This window comes from Pezoporus occidentalis, unplaced genomic scaffold (genome assembly GCF_034315485.1).
Source record: "Pezoporus occidentalis ecotype Australia unplaced genomic scaffold, CSIRO_AGI_Poc_V1 ctg80, whole genome shotgun sequence".
In the NCBI taxonomy this organism is placed as follows: Eukaryota; Metazoa; Chordata; class Aves; order Psittaciformes; family Psittacidae; genus Pezoporus; species Pezoporus occidentalis.
Window position 1 is genome coordinate 3,143,297 of NW_026916159.1, and position 16,663 is coordinate 3,159,959.

At 43.3% G+C, this 16,663-nt stretch overlaps 1 protein-coding gene and 1 long non-coding RNA gene across 3 annotated transcripts in view; both read right to left on the reverse strand.

Annotated features, from left to right (window-relative positions):
• The window catches only part of SNRK (SNF related kinase), a 41,735-nt gene extending 37,517 nt beyond the window's left edge, over positions 1 to 4,218 (reverse strand). Inside the window, exon 1 of one of the 2 annotated variants that reach the window (XM_062603584.1) lies at positions 3,954 to 4,218. The gene's annotated coding sequence lies outside the window, so the exon portion shown is untranslated. Of the gene's footprint in view, positions 1 to 2,891; positions 3,139 to 3,953 lie in introns of those variants that run through there. The other variant, XM_062603585.1, reaches the window with a different exon arrangement.
• Positions 4,219 to 12,245: 8,027 nt separating this feature from the next.
• LOC134155928 (uncharacterized) lies at positions 12,246 to 16,090 on the reverse strand. The gene is made up of 3 exons (XR_009961776.1): positions 16,019 to 16,090; positions 15,051 to 15,476; positions 12,246 to 12,608 (listed from the first exon to the last, which is right to left on the reverse strand). It is a non-coding gene; the product is annotated as an uncharacterized LOC134155928 (long non-coding RNA).
• Between the last annotated feature and the right edge of the window lie 573 nt (positions 16,091 to 16,663).

Below are 16,663 nucleotides of genomic sequence, written 5' to 3' on the forward strand. Positions count from 1 at the left end.
CCACCCCTGCCCATGGGATGGGAGAAGAATCAGGGAAAACCGTAAAAAGTCATGGGTTGAGGTAAGAACAGTTTAATTGAAGTAAAATTTCAATAACAACAAAAATGTAAGGAAATGGGGTGTGGGGGATAGAAACAAGAACAGAACAAAAAAAAAACAAATTATGCACACAACACAGTTGCTCAGCACCTGCTAACCGATGCTTTGCCTGTCCCTGAGTAGCAATCGGTGGCTCCCAGCTAACTCTCCACAAGTTTCTGTAACTGAGCATGACATTCTATGGTATGGAATATCTCTTGGACTAGTTTGGGTCAGCTGTCCTGGCTGGGCTCCCTCCCATGACGAGCAATAATAATGTCTATTAAATTTCTTAAGAACAATCTCTGAGCTCAAATATCAAGACAGCTTCATTTGTTTAGCAATACATTTGCTAACATAAAACTTAAGTGCAGAATTGACTTAACTTGCCACTGAGATACTGACATTTTCCATTTAGGATACAAACTACTTAAACCTTAAGAATCAGATCTACTCCAATCTCCAGTCTATACTTCATCCTCATTTATAGCATTCTAATCCTATAGCATCCATACCAGTTAGTAACTGGCAGACACCTGAAATTCACCATGATTCAACATGAACTAAAATTACAGAAGTCTAGGCTATCATCTTATCTCCCAAGTAAAGCTGGTTTAAGGCCAGCCAGTAACTAGATAGTAGACTGCTGCAGAAAACACAGAATGATACATGAAGAGTAACAACCAGGCTGTCAAATTCAGTGCAGCATTCATGTCCCAACACTGTTGAAGATCACTGTAAACTGAGAGATTCAGCTTCACAGAAAGTGAACATGCTCTGTTTTATATTTCACAAGTACAAAAAAAAAAAAAAAATACAGAGCACTTTTCCCTCATTCAGTTTTACAGAGCACTTTTCCCTCATTCAGCTTTAACATTGGTGACTTACCAACTTATATATACTAGAACTCTGCCAGGGTAAGTTATCCTAGAATTGCAAGTGAACACACAGTTTTTCAAATCCTCTTAAACTCTTACATAATACTGTTATGTGTATTAAAACAACAGCTACTTTACATTATTATAGAAGCTGCAGCATTCCAGTTCAGTGCTTGAAAATAGCTTGATAAGGAAGATGCACAGAAACTCATAGGTTACTAAAGTGAAGAGCGCATGAAATTTAATACTACTATATTCATAATAAACTACAGTTCAACCTGATATACAAAAGGTAGTGTCCCTGATCTGAACCACATTTCATCCATTTCTTATTTTAAAACATAATTAGAAAACACTATTAAGTAGGAATGAACAGTTCATCAATACAGTTACAGCATTCCAGCGGAATTTTGAAAGCAGACAAAACCCAAGAAAAAGTGCATTATTTCATGAGAGATTCTGAGGAAAACCTAGCTGCACCAGGATATTGTGCCCTTGAAAGCAGGGCAGGCAAAGCAAGACAAAGGCATTGGTTTGGCATTACAGTTGCTAGTAGAATAAAAAGTACCATGATACACTGAAGGTGTAGACTGCAAAATTATTCGAATAAGATACTGAAGGCAGCAAGTTAGAGCTTTAGAAGAGATCAGGCTGGTCAGAACAGTGCGCAAGGAAGAGGACTATTATAAGCAGAATAGTATCTGCAGTAGCCTATTAACATGCACACTCTTAACATGCTATTTGTTTAGAATATTCAGAGAGCAGACTATGTATCTACAGTGTAACCACCCACAGCACATGAGAATATCAATTTTCACAGCCAGATGACTGTACAAAAGTACCTGTACTTTCTTGCTTCTTAATTGTGCAAAATCAAAAAAACAGCCAAAGAGAAAACCCCACATGTAACCCCAGAGCAGTTTATCACTAAGTCCACTTACAATGTCATCTTCCCTGTGTTTGTTGGAAGCTTCAGGTGTGGATCACAAAGATTCTCTTAAAAAAGCCAGATGCATGTGCTGTCTTAAATGATACATGGGCTCCCAGGCATTACTCTAGCATTCAGGTTAGCTTCTTTTCCCAAACATTTGAAAAATCATTCTACCACTCTCCTGGTCATTTGCACTATTCTGGAAAAATGTGAGACAAGACTGGACATTCTCCTCCTTAACTTGAATGGTTAAGTCTTTAAATCTAGATGCTTTCATGCACTAGAAGTAAAAGGGGCAGCTATTAGCCTATTTAAGTTAACATTTCAACATGTTCCTTAAGGTAAAAATCCGATTACATTCTGTAGAAATGACTGTTAGCTCTTGCAAGTTTATTTAAGATTCGTTCTTTCTAAGGATTAGCAATAGCACAAAACCACCAGCCAAATTCCCACTTCCTGTGATATACAGTGATCAAAAAAATCCCAACCCTTCAGTAACCCAGTTCCTAATGGTGCATGCCTTGCAAGACCTGCTTATTTCCAACCTAATAAATATTTTCCTGTAAACACCTCTATATAGAATTCATTTTGCTGAGATTCATTAAACTGGTCCTTCCCCAGAGCCTGACGATCTAAATAGATCCATAATAAACAACTCCAAAAAGCAGCCTATATGACTAAGTAGTGACTGCACTACAGAGGGCAGGCGTAAGCAGATTTACATGCAATTCATTCATGCTAGATGGCTGTAAACCATATAATACACTTCAGCCCCAGGAACTGCAATGGTACCATTAAGGAAACCACTTCTTTGCATATCTGCTCTTAATAAGCCCTTGAAAGCAAGATGATCAGTAAGAAACTATCTTCATATAAGCAAAAACCCAAAGCTTTTTATATGCGCATATGCTTTTGTAAAGGGTTCTCCCCTTCACAGGTGTTTCAGTACAGAATCATATCACAGAATGGTCTGGGTTGGCAGGGGCCTTAAATTAAGCCCTTACCAATAAAGCTATTCAATCTGAAAATAGGTCACATTTGTCTCCAGCCATCCTCTGGTCAATACAGGCTTTTTTCCTGGTGGATACTCTCCAATACTTTATCCAGTGTACTTATTAGGAAAAAATTAAAAAAAAAAAAAAAGGAAAAAACACCAAACAAAATCCCCTACCAAACTGAACCACATAGGTCTGTCCTTCAGCTATTACGAAGACTGTACATCAACCACAAACATCATCTTCCATAAATATAACCAGTGGAGTACCATCTGGGTGCCAAAACGTACCTAGCAGAAAGCACCAAGACCTCTATCCAGGGCTCACCTACTCATCCCACCGATTCTATAACGATCCAAAGGCAGCAAATTCAGTACAAGAAGTGTATTGACGGAAGTAATACATGTATCCACAAAGATACTTGTGCTATAACTGCTCCGTCAGGAACACGTTCCAGCTCCGCGGAGAAAGCCACCCACTTGCATTCAGAGAACCTGTTGGCTACGCACCCGTTTCCGAGGGGCAAGATGCACCGTCATTCCCCCCAAGCGCACCCGTGACTGGACCGACTCCATAACAGGAGAGCTTTCACCTCCCTTGTTTATCTCTTTTTGACTCAAGCGACAACAAGTACAAGGCGGAGCGGGGATGCCACGATGATCCCCGGTGCGCTGCTCCAGGGCGGGCAGTCAGGGTCAGCCACGCCGCGAGGATCCGGGCACACGCACTGTTGCCTCGGAGGGGGACAGGGCTCTCGTGGGGGGACACCAGAGGCTCCCGCCAGGATCCCACTGTCCCCACTGCAGTAAAACCCGCTTCTCTCCCTCTCCCTCCTCATATTCCGCTCCTCCTGCCCTGGGCGGCACCGAGACACCGACCTTCGGCGGCCAGGAAGAGCACCCGCACCGCCTCCTCCTGGGCCGAGGCCGCCATTGGGCCAGCCGGGGAGAGCCCGGCAGGCGACGCCGGCTCCGGGAGAAACGGAAAAGCGAAAGGAGGGGAGAAAGAGACCCCAACACACCCCACCGGCCAGGCCCAAGCTGAACCCGGCCCAAACCCGCCGCAACTTACTGCCTGCCGCAGCGGCGGCGTCTCTTCCTCGGGCCGCCGCGCCCCGCGCCGCCCCCTGCATGGGCAGCACCCGCCGCGACTGCCCTCGGGAGCGGCGGCAGGGACAGGGAGCGAGGCGGGAAGGGAGGGAAAGGTCGAAGACCGCAGCGGAGAATCTCGGCCGGGCCGCGTAGGCTCCTGCCCCTCGCCTGTCTGTGCCTGCCTGTCCGTCGCTCCGCCGGGCCGGGCCCTGCCGCTGCTGCGGCTCCAAAGCGCAACCGACAACAACGCCCGTGATGGCTCGCGGAGAGACGTAGTGAGGTTGGGGGGGGGGGGGGGGGGGGGGGGGGGGGAAGCGAGGGCGAGGCGGGGCAACGGACACCCGCGCGAGCCCGCGAGCCGCGCAGCGCTGCGCCTGCGCGACTGAGAGGCCGCGCCATTGCCGTCACGGGTGGGCCAATGGCGGGCGGGAAGGGTGAGGAGCAGCAGCGTGAGGGTAGGGCAGAAGGGGACAGCTAAGCGGAAGAGGGGTGAGTTGGTCGGCGGCAGTGGGGAAGAGGGTTAGTTCCGGGACCTGCCTTCTCTGCGGCTGCCTCCATGTCCTGAGCAATTCGGCCTGGAAATGGAACAAATAAGAGCTCAGAGGAGGGAGGACCGGTGGAGGTCTGAAGAGAGGACGAAGTCCGCGGGCCCGCCGCTTAGATGGCGGCCGCTCCCCTTTTCTGGAGGGCTAATTAAATGCAGTGAAATGGCCAACCGCTGGTGCGATCGCAGGTGAAAGGAGTAGAAATAATAGGCTATTAATGAGAGTACAGAAAAGGTGCCCCTTGCGTCCTGGGCAGCTCGCCCAGGTTGCGATGGTGTGCGGGCAGCGAGGCGCGCTGCGTTGGGTTCCGCTGTGGTGGTGGGGACGGGATCGAGGCGGGTAGTGGATGGAGGTCAGTTGGGGCTAGTGAGATGAAAGGGTGACATTGTGGCTAGTAGGAGAAAATAGGGCAGGGCATGAGCCTGGTAAGTATTTCAGGGGGAAACAGCCGTACGTGTAGTGAAGGGGAAGGAAAAACCTTGAGCCATTGTGCCACAGAAGTATTCAGGCTCCTATGTGCTAAGTAGTATGAGCAAAGAGGTTGCTTGGAGCATCAGAAATAATGCAAGACTTTCCTCCAGATATCAAGGAAAGAAAATGTTTGAATATCAAGGGAAAGGAAATATTTAAAAGTAGCACTTTTCAAAGTACTTTATTTTTTCTTTTTTTTTTGTAATAGAAATGGCCAATCAAGGTATATGAGGAGGAAATACAGTGAAGCCCAATTTTAAGAAAATGTTTGATAAATGCTTCTTAGTTTTCCCTATGCTTTGACAAAATGTGTATGTCTTCATGAATAGCTTACATTACACTTTACATCAAGGGCTATTGAATTAGCCTAGAATTTCCTAGGTTGAAACCAATCATTTGTGAATAAACTAGAAAATACAGTTCAGGAAATAACTGAAATAGTGTGATCATAAATAATGGAAAGGACCTTATGATTTCATATTTTAAGGTTTCAAAAGAGAAAAAAAAAGATTTCAGGATGTATGGATTCTGATCACTGTTTCCTAATGAGAATGAAAATTTCTTCATTTTGTTGTCATTTATACCGTTCAGCAGGCCTGATTCCCAATTTTTCCACCAATAAAGCATGACTGATTGGTGAATTTACAAGGAGGGTCTAATTCAAGAGACTGCAATAACCAGCCCATCACCTCTGGCTGCCTGGTCATCACTGATTTCTCAAGCCTGGGTTTGTACTGGTGTGTAGCATGTGCCTGTTGAATTCCTGAGACTACTTCAGTCAGATGACACCTAATGTTTATTATCTGCTGGAATTTCGGACTAGATTCTGTCTCTCACTTCCTAGTTAATAATAGCTATGATTTCCACTTGCTTTTCTGTTTGGGTTTCATTTGCATGTTGGAGATGGAACATCTTACAGAGGCTATATACACATGGATGTTGTAGTGCCTCTTCAGTTCTGTGCTACTAAGTCTCCCTTTGCAAAATATTTTGGCGTAAAGGACCTTTTTATATTTGCTAGAGATCACATTATCTGTTGCAGTAGCACACAGGGCATCATGCTCAGACGTACTCAACCATTTAGCATGTTTGTGTGTGTCTTTGCTTATGTGGGAGGACGGGTGGATGGAAAAGGATGCATTTTCAGGGGAGGGAAAGAAAGACTGTTCTCACCTGCGGTATAGATGGTGTGAGATACGATACTTTAGGTCACTTGTTCTTTAGTTCTGTTACTTGCTCAATAGTTCTTTTGCTCAGTGGGATGAGTCTTTGTAGACAAATGCGTTTGAGACTAGGAAGAGGTAAAAGAGGCCAAGAAGTATACTTGCAGCACTTAAGGGGAGAGCACAGGTAGTGGAAAAAGTCTGGTAGTTTCAGTGGGCTGGAATTCAGTACAAGCTTATTTGCCTTTCTTCAGGCAGTTTTATTACTACTTACATTGAATCACACACTGCTGGGGTGAGAACGATACCATTTCCTCACCAGGCCAGCATAAATCTCCTGTCACATATACAGCCACTTACACTGTGCTTTGTCTTCAGTGGCGCAGGACCTTGTTTTGGTTTTGTGAGGTTTTTCACAGTGAAAACTTAATTAATGTGGTAGCTACATGCCTGTAAAATCAGACAAGCTGCAGATAGGTTGGTAGAGGAGGTCAGCCCTATGCTGCTGCCTTTGGTTGGCCTCACCTGGTTTACCTCACAATAAAAATGCCTTTGTGTTGGTTTAAAACATGATAACTAATATACATTAGCTATGCCACAGGGAAACACACCTCATTCATCAGTCATTGGCCTGAGTGTATTTGTCTAGGAAAGGTGACAGCAGCAGCCTCATGCATGTATTGAAGAGGTTGCTCATGACATATATGCATCCAAATCAGACCAGACAGCATTCCTCTTTGCTAAATCCAAGCTTAGTCTACTATAGAAAGAAAATGGTAGATAAAATTTGTTTTTACAGAAGTCTTACTGGCTTACATTAGAAACAACCTTATTTTGTATAAGATACTAAACATGTAAGCCATCCGTGAAAAGTATGGCGCATATAAGCATGTGAAATTGTTAGTCTGCAGTACTTGAGGAGTAATATGTTTTTCAAAAGATGAATCATTACAGTTCACCTGTTTCAAAAATTAGACTAATAATGTAAATTATTGTGTACCTTTCCAATGAAATGTGTTTGAAATGCAAAGCAGAAAAAAGTTGGGATGTTTCAAAATGCATGAGGCTTAAATAATGACTTTGGACCTGCCTTTGTCAGTCTGTCCATTCTCCCTAGTAATTCCCAAGCCCGCTTGTCAAATCTGAATTAGGGGGTAGATATCTTCAGAGTTACATGTTTTCCTAAGGTGTCATTAAACTAGGGCTAGGTACTGGTAAGGTACTCACCTTACCTGTACTTCCTGTACAGCAAAAACTGCAGTGTGAGCTCACCCTTTATTAGTCACAGGAGAGTCCACATGGATGAGAGTGGCTTTTTCCCCTCAGGGTGGAAAAAGCTTCAGTAAAAATTCACACTTCATCAGACACTGGAGAGTCTGAGCATGAGGCTCAAATCCATAGGCCTCATTAGTTCCCTTAGTTATTAAATTATTAACAGTTTCCCTGACAAAGCAGAACAAAGCAGCTGCCTTCAGACAGATACAGAAGAGAACAATTTATACTGAAGCTTATGCAGGGCATTCAGATATTACATTTCTTAATAGCCTCGGTGCTTGTTGTTCTATACAGTTCCACCATCAAAGTAGCTAACTCAGGTTTCCGAGCTGATGCAGAAACTGCTGCATATGTCCAAAGGAATTACATACAGTCTCTTTTTGAGGTCAAAGCTCAACTAGAGTTTTAAAGGGTTCTCAAGGGCAACAAGAAGAGTTTCTGCCACAACTCCAAGAGGAAAAGACTGATAAAGGAAACTGTGGGCTTATTCCTGAATGAGGCAAATGACCTAGGAACACAGGAAACAGGTAAGGCTATGGTACCCAGAGCCATCTTTGCCTCAGATCTGCCATCATGGTCTCCCAGCTCTCTGTGCATTCAAAGAGGAGAACTGCCATCAGTGGGTGAGGATCAAGTTAAGGATTACATGGGAGAACCTGACCCATAAACATGCATAGGGTCAACTGAGCTGCATGTCAGGATGCTGATGCAGCTGGCTGTTGTCACTGCAAAGCTGCATTTCTATCTTTGAAATCTGTCCTGGGTTCAGCAGTAGCAGTCTTTTTTCTCCCTCTTAGTAGCTGGTGCAGTGCTGTGGTTTTGACTTTCAGCCTGGGAACAGTGCTGATAACACCAGTGTTTTTAGTTGCTGCTCAGTAATGTTTACTCTGACCAAGGACTTTCTGAGGCTCATGCTCTGCCAGGGAGGAGGGGAAGCCGAGAGGAAGCAGAGACAGGACACCTGACCCAAACTAACCAAAGAGGTATTCCATACCACAGCACATCATCCCCACTATATAACCTGGGGGCAGTTACCCAGAAGGGCTAGGTCACTGCTCGGGTCAGGCTAGGTATCGGTCGGCGGGTGGCGAGTGATTGTATTCTCTTCCCTTGTTATTTCACTTATTATTGGTGGTAGCAGTAGTAGTTTGTGTTATACCTTAGTTACTGAGCTGTTCTTATCTTAACCCATGGGAGTTACACTCTTTCGATTCTCCTCCCCATCCCTCCAGGAGCGGGAGGGAGGAAGAGGGGGAGTGAGTGCGCGGCTGTGTGGTTTCTGGGTTGCCAGCTGGGCTTAAACCACGACAAAAGTTCATGGAGACTGAGAGATGCCCCCAGTGACTGGAGAAAGGCAAATATTGTGCCCATCTTGAAAAAATCCCAAAGGGAAGCTGTCAGTTGATCAGCCTCACTGCAGTGCATGTGGAAATCTATGTCATCTTGGAACATGTTTCTGAAGGCAGGAAAGAGGAGGTGATGAGGAACAGCGTACATTTACCAAGGGTGAATCATGCCTCACCAATTGCAAGGCTTTGGACACCATCTACCACAGTCTTGTATCCGAATTAGGACATTATGGTGGGATGGATGGATGATTGGATGGATAGATGAATGGACAATCACATGAGTAAAAAACTGTTTGGATGATAGGGCTCAGAGGACAGAAGTTAATGGGCTCTACTCTACGTGGAGGCCAGTAAGAAGTGGAGTACTGTAGGGGTCTATCCTGGTACCTGACCTGTTAAACGTCTTTATCAATGCCTAGAGGAGATAACAGAGGGCCCTCTCATCAAGTTTGCAGATGATAGCAAATTGGTGGGACTGGTCAACGTGGTAAAGGGTAGAGCTGCCATTCAGAGGGAATCAGACTGGAGACATGGGTTGAAAAGAAACTCACGAAATTCAACCAGGGCAAATGGTACCTGGGACGGACTAACACCAGGCAGGATACTGGTGTGGGGAGCAGCTCTGCAGAAAAGGGCCTGCTGTCCTCGGGACAACCAGGCAAGCAATGAAGGCTAACATCACACTGGACTGAGCAGGAGCACAGCCAGGAGGTAGGGAAGCGATTACCATTCTCTGCAGCACTCAGACCACATCTGGAATACCGAGCTTTTCCACCACCACATAGTTGCAGCACCTTGCTGCAGGTCTTTTCAAAAGTTCTCTTCTCCTTCCAGGAAGGAAGAGGGGCACAACACCCACCGCAGCCTCTAGCAGGGGAGGAGAGACACAAGGGAAGGCCAGGTGTGTATTAGCACTGTAGAGGAAGGAGGTTTGTGCTTCCTGCTATGGGTGGAGAGCAGCATTTTCCACCAGTGCCAAGAACCATTTAGGGAGTTTCTGCCCACTGTGAAGGCAGCATGTATCGTGTCCCCTAACTCCTCACTTTTTAGTCAACACAACCAGTCCAACTGATGACATGCATAGCAGAGGCAGTTATGCAGGGAACAAGGGACCCTCATACTGACAGGAAACCTGGAATGTGGCCCAACCTGAATTACCCCAAGCAAGGGGAACAAAAATACCAGCCTGAGAACAGCACGCAGTCTCTTTGAGTCCTAGTTAGCACAGAAACAGTGCAGAGACATCGCCTTCCTATGGTACCTTTGCCCCACATCTAGTTCTTTGAGCTGATGACACAGTTCACAAGTTCCTGCTGCACTCTGACAGGAACAGGATATTAAAAGAACATCAAGCATAGAAATGATGGATGAAGCCGTGTGTGATGTAGCCTAATAATGCCTTGGTTCGAAAGGATTAAAATGTGTGAATCTGGAGGGGAAGATAGAGGCACAAGATCTGTGGACATGCCATTAGTGGTTTAGGTGATAAACTAATTAAACATAGTGAAGTTAGGAGTGGTTCTAAGGCTGGTGATTCGCATTCCTTTTCACTTATGGTTTTCAGCTTGGCCCAAGTTCTGTAGGGATTCCTAGTAACGCTGGGAGAGCTGGGGTAGGAAAAAGTGAGTCAGTTCCAGAAAAAAAATTTCCTTAGTGCTAACATGTTACTTTATAGTAGTTAGGAGTTTAACCCAGGAGTACTCTCTTGTCACTCTTTTGGGAAAGGTTGTGTTGGACAAAGTGCCAGGTTTCCTCATGTAAGTGTCACACTGGGTGTGGGGAAGACTTTGCCTGAACTGGAGTCTCAAAATCCCCCATCAACTTGCCACGGTAGAAGAATGCAGCATTGACCTGGGAGGAAGAAGGGAAGGCAGGGTTTAGAAAAACAGTCTTTCTGAAGAATAAGCTAATGGTGAGAGACTCTGAAAATAAATAGTGGAAAGGATTCTTTTAGTTTCTCTAGGATTTATGGGGTTTGAATACACTACATGGTAGGAAGTGTAGAAAATCAGTTATATATTTGCTCCCACAGGGAAAAAAATAATTTGTGTTAAAATCAAAATTAGAATTCTGATCACGTAACATTATGCAACCCCAGTATTTGCTACTGAAACGTGAATGCTAATGGCTAGGATATGACCTATAGTCCACCATGCCACTTCAAATGAATGAAATGAGTCCATCATGTTCTAAAAAAAAATGTAAAACCTTTTTATAGTATTATTATTGTTATTTATTTTTAGGTATGTTCAAACATATATTACCTAATGAAGTGTCCTTAATACATACCCCTGATTTAACAGGAATTCCATGCGCTTACAAGAGAACTGCACCCAGTGCACTGCAGAAAGTAGCGAGGTGCAATGTGGAGGGAGACCTGTAGCTGAAGACATGTAAAACCGCATCTCAAGGATGTAATGCCATGGATTTAAAAATAAGCAATTTATTGGAAGGAAAGCTTGAGAATTGCACTTGTGAGGGCAATTGTAGTCATGGAACAGTAGTAATCATGTTTTACGCAGCAAAATGTGTTTCCCTGGAATAAGCGATGTTCACCTAAAATGATAGTGTTGCTATTCTTACAAGTGCAACATTTTTGAAATTAAACATTTTAAAGGTCCATGTCAACAAAGGATTTGGGGTAAGGTTTTGTTTTGACTTTTTTTTAAAATTCTGATGAATGAAATACTGAATTCTTACACATGTCCTTGTAGCGCTGCAGCAAATACAGTCAAAATGACCTCTGCCAGCACAGTAAAAGCCAATGGTTAAAGCTGTGTAGTTAAATTCACCCCCTGGAATGAAGAGAGAAGGGCAGAGCAGTTTTCCAGGGTTAGCAGATTTAAGCTGCACATTGCCAAGAATTCATAGCTCCAGCCCTGGCCCATGCTTCCCTACCAGTGCTGCAGAAATGGTATATCCACCTGCTCCCCATCTTCTATCTGGCTCTGTGCCTTGTAGTCCAGGAGACAGACCTCTTTTGTTGTTGTTTTTTTTTGTCGCTTTCACTCAGTCTCTCTATGCTCAGTCTTCCTTTTCTTTAGATGGCCTGAGAAGACTGCTGTGTGTTTTATTTATCAGATTTCTGATTTAAGACTTAGTAGCAAATGTATAGAATTTCTCAATTCAGGCTGGAATGAAAAAAAAAAAAAAAGTGGTTTTCTTATAATGATTTTGCTTCTGAAGCTGAATAGGTGCACCAGAAACTGGGGTCTCTGGAATAGATAAAGAAAGAACCAATTTTCACAGAAAACATATCTTAGAAAAAGGCAAGAGAAGAAATAGAAATGAGACTTCACAAGCTTCTGGTTTATAAGATCTGCCACATAATGTATTGGTTGGAAACTTAATGCAAAATAACTATGCTCATACAATGTATGATCATTTGAACAACTAAGAGATTTACAATGGCTTAGACAATCTTTGTGCTGCTACAGGCACCTTCTATATGCTCTTCAACATTCTTCCCATTTCACAAAAAGAGAAACAATACTGGAGCCACATTTTTTTTAAATATCCAGGTTTAACTCCAAATGAGAGGCAACCCCAAACATAATTGAATGCAGAACTTTAAATTTCATTTCCATGTTTAAACAACGACATTCTCTTGCTTAACCACTGGTAAATAGTATTTGTTGTCCTTTTACAACTAGGGTATTTAAAAAAGAAACAGGATGTCATGGTTCCTAATTGGAACATTCACATGGAAGGGTTGTGAGACTTCAAGACAAATGCATGGATTTCTCTGTGTTCCTGCAGTAACTTTAATAGAGATGAGACGGATTTGTCACTGACATTTCTGAAACTATGTTGACATTTTCTTGAAGTTCTACTGAGCCCTTATCTGCAAACAGTCCAACTGAGAATCTAAGGGACCAGATTCTTTGAGGACTGAAACCAATCAAGTTATGTCATGAAGCCACTGTTGTGCTTGTTCTCCATTTCAGAGAAAGACCAAAATTAGTCTTTATTTGGACATACAGCAGGAAAATGTGATCTGTTTGAACTCCCTTCTTCACTCCACCAGTGTGAGGAGTGGAAACTCAAGGGAAAAACAGAAGGGTTGAATTATTTTTTTTCTCAGTGTTTGATCGCTGTCTGTGAAGCAGCATTTGTCCCATGGCACTAGAACCACATTTACTGTGGGACTATGTTAGAAAATTATCAAGACTGTTTAATATTACTGTCATCTATAAATGAGTCTATATTACTCACAGTGCACATACGCTTTGCTCTATTTTACTCTCATGTCAATGCAACACCATGATTATAAATCAAACTGAGGATTTGACAGACTAGTGCAGTTACATCTTTCTTGCTGCTCCCATTGATCACTGTAACGTACGCAATGTGCCATTTGAAAAATGAACAAACTCCAACATCCAACAGATTCTTTTACTTCATTTAACAGCTGATTGCATCTTGGTCATCAAAGATCATAGAATCATTAAGATCATTAAGTTCCAACCTCTCTGCCACAGGCAGGGACACCTTCCACTAGACCAGGTTGCTCAAAGCCGTTTCCAACCTAGCCTTGAACACTGCCAGGAATTGGGCATCCACAGCTTCTTTGGGCAACCTCTTCCAGTGACTCACCACTCTCACATTAAATAGTTTCTTCTTTATATCCAACCTAAATCTCCCCTGTTTAAATTTAAACCCATCACCCCTTGTCCTATCACTACAGGCCCTTGTAAAAAGTCCCTCTCCAGACTTCTTATCAGCCCCCTTTAGGCACTGGAAGCTGCGTTAAAGTCTCCCTGGAGCCTTCTCCAGGCTGAAAAAGCCCAGCTCTCTCAGCCTGTTTCCATAGCAGAGGTGTTCCAGCCTTCTGATCATCTTTGCGGCCTTCTCTGGACACACTCCAGCAGCTACACATCCCTCTTGTGTTGAGGGCCCCAGAGCAGGTAGGATCTCATGAGAGCAAGAGTAGAGGGGCAGAATCACCTCCTTTGAACTGTCGGTCATGCTTCTTTTCATCCAGCCCAGCACATGGTTGGCTTTCTGGGCTGCAAACCAAATTTTTTTTTGTTTGTTTTGACTAAAAAACTTGCTAGGTAGCTCATGTAATATTTGTGAAATTATAGTGGATTATAGAAATATATTTAAAGCAGTTAAAATTCACTAATATCCAAGCTCTTCAAAAGGCACTGTACAATCTTGTCAGTAAAAAACAAATATTCTACTTGAGAAGTAAGAGGCACATTCCTTATCTGTTATTTGAACAAAGAAAGGGTGGAGACATTTCTCAACCACTCACCTATTTAGTTTCCAGGTGGAATCACACCTGATGGGCTTACACTGAAGAGCATAAATTACATAAATTTATGTAAGCTTTTTTGACCAGTAATACATTTGGTCATAATACCTTTTCTTTCACATCAATAAAATATAATCGTTGTGCAGGTTGGAGAAGTTCTTCAAGACACCAGTTTCTTACTTTTAAATTGCTCACTGCATTTTTTTTAATTTTTTTTATGTTTTACTTGGTTTAAAATCAATGATGTTTTATCATGTCTCAAGGAAACACAAGCATGTACATGTAATAAAACCGTTATACTTGTTTGTGCACTTAACATGCTAGCTGACTAGGCAAGCAATTATGCTAATCTAGCTGCTAAATGTGTTTAGTACTTGTGCCAGAGGTACAGCCACACCCGTCTGCTCTATCTCCTGCCATGGCACAAGAGTTCAGGAGCAACAGTGCTTCTTCTATCCATGGAAATCTCTGTAAGGAAGTCCATATGTTGCAAGTCTTTTCCACTCCAAACTTCCCAGTCCTCAAATACTTGTCTTAAGGATATTTGATCCACAGATCATTGGGAAGGACTCACTGCTGAGTCATAGAGAGCTTTTTGAAATCTCTATGACTGCTTTTCAGTCTTCAGTGGATCTGCAGGCTTGTTCTGAGAGAGTTAAAGAAATGCAACTGAAATGAAGTTCAGTCATGTTGTGTCTCCCATAGGTACGTGGGAAATTCCACTGTTCTGCCCTCACTAAAAGGGTCTTCGCTTCTTGTAAGAGAAAAAGGATCTGCAAAGGGTTGGGAATCGCATTGCCAAGGAGGGCAAAACTAGTCTGTAGAATCATAGAGTAGTTTGGGATTGGTTAGACCTTCAAAGGTCATCTAGTCCAACTCCCCTGCAGTGAGCAGGGACATCTTCATCTAGATCAGGTAGCCCAGAGCCACATCCAGCCTGACCTTGAATGACTCCAGGGATGGTACACCCACCACCTCTCTAGGCAACCTGTGCCAGTACTTTACCACCCACACTGTAAAAAATTTCTTCTTCACAACCAGCCTGAATCACCTCTCTTTTAGTTTAAAACCATCACCCCTCATCCTATCACAGCAGGCCCTTTTGAAAAGTCTCTCTCCATTTTTCTTACAGGCCTCTTTTAAGTTCCGAAAGGCTGCAATAAGGTCTTCTCAGAGCCTTCAGGCTGAACGACCCCAACTCTCTCAGCCGTTCCTCATAGAAGAGATGTTCCATCCCTCTGATCATATCTGTGGCCCCCTCTGGACCCTGTCCAACAGCTCTGTATCTTTCCTATAATGAGGACTCCAGAGGTGGACAGAGTACTCTAGGTTGAGTGTCACCAAAGCAGAGTAGTTGTTTTCTTTTCTTCACATTCCCCTTGTGGGTCACACATAGGATCTTAGCTGTCTTCTGAGCAAACCCAGTGAGGTCTGGAGGTGCTGAGATACAGAAAGAGAGCAAGTTTTAGGAGAGGTGGTAAATTGTATTTCTCAAAAGGTGATAAATAACTTATTTTGTCTAAAAGCCAGAGGAGGCAATGTCAAGCCCTGGGTCTGTAGGCATCTTCCTTCATAAGTACCTTGGAGGTACAGTCTAATTCTAAAGCCCAGTGTTGTCAGGACTAGATTCCACATAAATCTGACTACTTAGAGTTGGCCACTGGTGGCTTTGGGCTCTGAGCCTTATTCATGTCTCTGGAATAATTACGCAGAAGCCTTTGTGGTGCCAGCCAATGGGAAACAGTAGGCACATAGATTTAGGTAGAATTCAGGCCAGCAGAATCTGGGACTAAGATCAATATTTAATTAATTGAAGGTGTTATTCACCCCTCTTTCCCCCTCATTATGGATAACTAGCAATCAGTCTTTTCTTTCTTTTAGAGGTCTGAACATTTATGCAACCAGGAACAAATATATCCCAACCACCTTTAGGCTTTCCACAGTTAGTCCTATCAACTATGCTCCAGAGTTGAATCACATACCTTCTAGCAGCAATATTCAGAGCACAACTGAGTGGCTGTCAGCTGGCCAAGCTTGCACATGCTTGACAGTGCATCTCTGGTTTCCTAGGCAGCCCTTGCCCAGGTCCTCCTGTAATGTTCCAAGGCACCCAGGAGACATTTCATTACTGCCACTGCTCATGGTTTTGTACATCTCTAAGTAATCAACACATCAAAGATGCATTTGTGTTGAAGTTTCTAACACAATAAAATAAATTGCTGACCATACAAAGCTGATTGTACTTGTAGCTGTTAAACTCAAGAGCCTTGCTAAGAAGTTTGAAGTTGAAATTCTACCTTATTTATCTCACCTACATTGCCAATATGGGCTACTGACTATTACCACTGTTTTCCTTATTATGCTGTCCAGCAGGCCACTGTTCATCAGCTACCCTTGGCTTTGATCTGACTTATTTATCTGCTATTGTTCAGGACTAGTTATTTTTCAAATGTCTGTCACAGCCCGTATTTCTAATGTTATTCTGCAACCGTCAACAGTTTACCTCTTACCTTCCATGGTGGGCCATCAGGCTGAACTTTCTCTAGAGAGTCTTTAATGTGTACACAGTATCTTTGCTCAAGAATAGGCTATTTGTTTCTTAACAGAAAGAGAAGGGGGTAATAAAA